The 6,000-nt window shown below is 30.0% G+C and overlaps 3 non-coding genes across 3 annotated transcripts; 1 reads left to right on the top strand and 2 right to left on the bottom strand.

The window, feature by feature from the left end:
- Window positions 1-515: 515 nt before the first annotated feature.
- trnal-caa (transfer RNA leucine (anticodon CAA)) lies at window positions 516-622 on the bottom strand. Its single transcript has 2 exons — window positions 585-622; window positions 516-561 (listed from the first exon to the last, which is right to left on the bottom strand). It is a non-coding gene; the product is annotated as a tRNA-Leu (tRNA).
- Window positions 623-2,469: 1,847 nt separating this feature from the next.
- trnal-caa (transfer RNA leucine (anticodon CAA)) lies at window positions 2,470-2,576 on the top strand. The gene is made up of 2 exons: window positions 2,470-2,507; window positions 2,531-2,576. It is a non-coding gene; the product is annotated as a tRNA-Leu (tRNA).
- Window positions 2,577-3,289: 713 nt separating this feature from the next.
- trnal-caa (transfer RNA leucine (anticodon CAA)) lies at window positions 3,290-3,396 on the bottom strand. Its single transcript has 2 exons — window positions 3,359-3,396; window positions 3,290-3,335 (listed from the first exon to the last, which is right to left on the bottom strand). It is a non-coding gene; the product is annotated as a tRNA-Leu (tRNA).
- Window positions 3,397-6,000: the final 2,604 nt, after the last annotated feature.

The following is a 6,000-nucleotide window of genomic DNA, read 5'->3' as shown; positions in this document are numbered from 1 at the left end:
TACTACTACTACTACTACTACTACTACTACTACTACCACTACTACTACTACTACTACCACTACCACTACTACTACTACGAGGGAATAATGAACAACAAATCAAAGAAGTGACAAGCTGCTAAGCTAACAAACACAGCTAAGCTAAAATGCAGCTGTGAGTGTGTTGTCACTGACATCACACATCACTTGGCAACAAGCACCGCCTTTATAAGACACACACACACACACACACACACACACACACACACACACACTCGGCTCTCATGAAACGTCTCTCATTTGTGAATGCCCGATTTTTAATACATTTTTTTTAACCAATACATTTAATACTTTTACTGTTAAGTAAATACGTTTATTAAAAAGTAATTCCGTTGGTAGTTTAGTTACTATTTTGGTAAAGTAACAAGTAACTATAATTCATTACTTTTTAAACATATGTTTCCTATCAGTTGTAATGTAGTAAGTACAAATTGAGCAACATGTTTAAATCAATTTGTATAATACAAAATATTCAGTGTCAGAAGTGGGATTTGAACCCACGCCTCCAACTGGAGACCAGAATTCCCAAGCAGGGAAGGTGTGACCTTGAGTCTGACGCCTTAGACCACTCGGCCATCCTGACACATGACAAGCAGCTGTATGTAAAAGCATGACAGAATATCATCACACTTCAACATGTCTAACATGTAGATGCTGCATGTTTACTAGGTCATACATGTAAGTTGTTGTCATATGTCAGCATGGCCCAGCACTCATCTTGTCTCTTTCATCACTCATTTATTATTCATTATTCCCTCCTAGTAGTAGTCGTACTAAGTGGTAGTAGTAGTAGTAGTCATACTAAGAGTAGTCATAGTTGTATTAGTAGTCGTAGTAGTAGTGATAGTCGTCGTCGTCGTAGTAGTGGTAGTAGTAATGTGAATTAGTGAATTATATATTTATATAGCGCTTTTCTCTAGAGACTCAAAGCACTTTACATAGTGAAACCCAATATCTAAGTTACATTTAAACCAGTGTGGGTGGCACTGGGAGCAGGTGGGTAAAGTGTCTTGCCCAAGGACACAACGGCAGTGACTAGGATGGCGGAAGTGGGAATCGAACCTGCAACCCTCAAGTTGCTGGCACGGCCGCTCTACCAACCGAGCTATACCGCCCCACAAGTAGTAGTAGTAGTAGTAGTTTCAGTAGTAGTAGAAGTAGTAGTATTATTAGAAGTAGTAGTATTAGTAGTAATAGTTGTTGTAGACATGGTCATAGTCATAGTAGTAGTATTAGTAGTAGTAGTAGTAGTGGTAGTAGTAGTAGTCGTAGTCGTAAGTCATAGTCATAGTCATTGTTGTAGTCGGAGTAATGGTAAAAGTAGTAGTAGCAGTAGTAGTAGTAATAGTTGTCATCATAGTAGTAGTATTTGTATTAGTAGTAGTAGTAGTAGTAGTAGTTGTAGTAGTAGTAGTAGTCGTAGTCATAGTCGTAATAGTAGTAGTAGTCATTGTTGTAGTAGCAGTAGTAGTATCAGTAGTAGGAGTCATAGTCGTAGTAGTAGTAGTAGTTGTAGTAGTAGTAGTAGTAGTCAGAGTCAGAGTAGTAGTCGTAGTGGTAGTCAGAGTAGCCGTAATATTAGTAGTAGTCTTAGTCGTCGTAGTGTTAGTATTAGTAGTCGTTGTATTAGTATTAGTAGTCATAGTAGTAGTAGTACTAGTATTTGTAGTACTAGTAGTAGCCGTAGACTTAGTCATAGTAGAAGTATTGGTAGTAGTAGTAGTCGCAGTAGTTGTTGTAGTAGTAGTTATAGTAGTTGTAGTAGTAGTCGTAGTAATAATAGTAGTAGTACTAGTAGACAAAGAAGTTGTAGTACTAGTAGTTATAGTAGTTTTAAGAGTAGTCATGGTATATGTACTAGTAGTCATAGTAGTCGTATTACTAGTAGTCGCAGTAGTTGTAGTACTAGTAGTTATAGTAGTTGGAGTAGTAGTCATGGTAGTAGTTGTAGTAGTAGTACAAGTAGTCACAGTAGTTGTAGTACAAGTAGTTATAGTAGTTGGAGTAGTAGTCGTAGTACTAGTAGTCATAGTAGTTGTAGTAATAGTCATGGTAGTAGTTGTACTTATAGTCGTCATAGTAGTAGTAGTAGTTGTAGTCGTCATAGTAGTAGTAGTAGTTGTACTAGTAGTCGTAGTAGTAGTATTACTAGTAGTCGCAGTAGTTGTAGTACAAGTAGTTATATTAGTTGGAGTAGTAGTCATGGTAGTAGTCGTAGTAGTAGTACTAGAAGTCACAGTAGTTGTAGTACAAGTAGTTATAGTAGTTGGAGTAGTAGTCGTAGTACTAGTAGTTGTAGTAATAGTCATGGTAGTAGTTGTACTTGTAGTCGTCATAGTAGTAGTAGTAGTTGTAGTCATCATAGTAGTAGTAGTAGTAGTAGTAGATGATGCCTGGTTACTAGGTCATTCATGTAGGTGGTTGTCATGTGTCAGGATGGCCGAGTGGTCTAAGGCGCCAGACTCAAGGTCACACCTTCCCTGCTTGGGAATTCTGGTCTCCAGTTGGAGGCGTGGGTTCAAATCCCACTTCTGACATTGAACTTTAATGCTTAGCTTCTTCCCACTGTTAACTAGCTGCGCGCGCTGGAAATGAGTTTGGAAGACATAATAATAAATGTATTGACAGTGCGGTGTGAAAGCCGATATGTGTACTTTGTAGTTAAGCAAACTAAGTCTCAAAGGAATATAACCTGCCACCAAACATCCACATTTTGATGTCCGGCCCCTGAGTGTTTGGTTCTTGAAACTGTGGCCCTCTTCATGATGTAGTTCAATAGCCCTGAAATAGGAAGAGGCAACAGCAAACACTACTACTACTACTACTACTACTACTATTACTACTACTACTACTACTACTACTACTACTACTACTACTACTATGAGTGAATAATGAACATCAAATCAAAGAAGTGACAAGCTGCTAAACTAACAAACACAGCTAAGCTAAAATGCAGCTGCGAGTGTGTTGTCACTGACATCACACATCACTTGGCAACAAGCACCGCCTTTTAAAGACACACACACACACTCTGCTCTCATGAAACGTCTCTCATCCGTGGATGCCCGATTTGTAATACTTTTTTTTAAACTAACGCATTCATTACTTTTACTAGTAAGTAAATACGTTTATTAAAAAGTAATTCCTTGGTAGTTTAGTTACTATTTTGGTAAAGTAACAAGTAACTATAATGAATTACTTTTTTAAAAGTATTCCTCTTCTTCCTATTTAAATATTACAAAAAGGACAATATCAGAAGTGGGATTTGAACCCACGCCTCCAACTGGAGACCAGAATTCCCAAGCAGGGAAGGTGTGACCTTGAGTCTGGCGCCTTAGACCACTCGGCCATCCTGACACATGACAAGCACCTACATGTATAACCTTGTAAAAAAAAAATGTAAACAAAACATAAATGACAGATAAGCTAAAAATAGAAATCAAAATTAAGATTTTAATTTAATTAATTAAAACCAAAGCTTTTATTAAAGAAAATTTTGAATTAAAACATTAATAAAAAACATAACACAAATTAAAACGGAAGCAGATTTTGTGGGCAATTGTTGTGACATAGAATGTTTGAATTTGTTGCAGTTTTTTCACAATGTTACGGTAAAAGTTGGAATAATTTTAAGGCTTATTTAATTTGAATATAGGTTTTTTTTTTAAATAGTTAAAACATAAACAAAACCTAAAATAAAAATAAAATTGAATTCGTAGCAGTTTTTTCACAAAGTTACGGTAAAAGTTGGAATAATTTTAAGGCTTATTTAATTTAAATATACATTTTTAAAAAAATAGTTAAAACAGAAACAAAACCGAAAATAAAAATAAAATTGAATTCGTAGCAGTTTTTTCACAAAGTTACGGTAAAAGTTGGAATAATTTTAAGGCTTATTTAATTTAAATATACATTTTTAAAAAAATTGTTAAAACAGAAACAAAACCGAAAATAAAAATAAAATTGAATTCGTAGCAGTTTTTTCACAAAGTTACGGTAAAAGTTGGAATAATTTTAAGGCTTATTTAATTTAAATATACATTTTTAAAAAAATAGTTAAAACATAAACAAAACCGAAAATAAAAATCAAATTGAATTCGTAGCAGTTTTTTCACAAAGTTACGGTAAAATCTGGAGTAATTTTGAGGCTTATTTAATTTGAAGAGAAATTACAAAAAATAGTTAAAACAGAAACAAAACCGAAAATACAAATAAAATTGAATTTGTAGCAGTTTTTTCACAAAGTTATGGTAAAAGTTGGAATAATTTTGAGGCTTATTTAATTTGAAGATAGATTAAAAAAATAATTAAAACAGAAACAAAACCGAAAATACAAATAAAATTGAAAATACAAATAAAGTAAATAAAAAACACACATTTTTTCTGTTTTATTTGATTGGGTGTCAGTTATTATTACATTGCTAGTTAAAATGTGCCTCAATAATTTTCTTTTGAGGGTTCATTTGAACATTAATTTGAGTAATGAGTTTACCTTTATATCAAAATTTTAATTAGATTGAATTAAATGAAAAATCTAATTAAAAAAAATAAATAAAATAAAATTAAAACAAAGGATAACATCAAAACTGAGATTTTCATTAAAAATAAAAACATTTTATAAAATTAAAATAATAAACCAAAATTTCAAGTAAATTAAAAGATAATTTAAAAAACTTTAATAAAGTATGTTTTAATTTTAAAAAAATAATTAAACAAAAATAAAGGTAAACATTAAAATTAAAAAATGAATAAAAAAAACGATTTTGGTGTGGAATTTTTGAGACACAGAATATTTGAATTTGTAGCAGTTTTTTCACAAAGTTACAAGATTAATAAAAACAAAAATGAAAATAAATGCATATTTTTGGGGGGAATTGTGACATACAATGTTTGAAATTGTAGCAGTTTTTTCACAAAGTTACGGCAAAAGTTGGAATAATTTTAAAACATATTTAATTTTAAATAGCATTAAGCTGAATAAGAAAATAAATAAAAACACAAACAAAACCGAAAATAAAAATAATATTGAAAATACAAATTAAGTAAATATAATTATTATTAGTATTTTTTTGGTTTTGTTTGATTGTACGTTAGTTATAATTACATTAGTTCAAATGTGCTAACAGTCATTTAATTTCAAGGTTCATTTTGAGATTGATTTGAGATATGAGTTCAAAATAAATAAAAAAATAGATGAAAAATAAATTGAAAAATTAACAAAATTAAAATGAAAATAAAAGAAAACATCAAAACTAAGATTTTAATTAAAAATTAAAACATTTCATGAACTAAAAATTAAAATCAAAAATTGTAATTAAAATTAAAACATTAATAAACAATATTATACAAACAGGAAAAAACATAAACAATAACATTTTATTTATTTATTTTTTTTTAATGATAATACAAAAATTAAAGTAAAAATTAAAATTAATATGTTAATGAAAATAAGATTTTGGGAGAGATTGTTAGGACAAAGAATATTTGAATTTGTAGCAGTTTTTTCACAAAGTTAGGGTAAAAGGTGGAATAATTTTGAGGCTTATTTAATTTTCTAATTTTCATTATTAGTTAAAAGGTTTTAATAGTAATTTAATTACAGGGTACATTTAAACATTGATTTGAAGTATGAGTTTTCAAAATATCAAAATAAAAAAATCAATGAAATCAAATGAAATTAAAAATAAATAAACATTAAATGAAAACAAAGGAAAACATCAAAAACTAAGATTTTAAATAAAAAGATTTTAATAAAATTCAAATGAAAAATCAAAAAAATTAAATATAAATTATAACATTAATCAAAAAATTATCAAAAACAGGAAAAAACATAAAATATAAGATTTATTTTTTTTTAATTATACAAAACTAAAAGTAAAAATAAAATTACAAAATTAAGAAAAATAAAAACTACGTTGGAAATAAAAACATTTTTTTGGGAGGGGATTGTTGTGACATAGA

This window comes from Nerophis ophidion, linkage group LG02 (assembly GCF_033978795.1).
Source record: "Nerophis ophidion isolate RoL-2023_Sa linkage group LG02, RoL_Noph_v1.0, whole genome shotgun sequence".
Taxonomy (NCBI): Eukaryota; Metazoa; Chordata; class Actinopteri; order Syngnathiformes; family Syngnathidae; genus Nerophis; species Nerophis ophidion.
The sequence above is the reverse complement of the archived record's forward strand: the minus strand, read 5'-3'. Positions and strand labels throughout refer to the sequence as shown.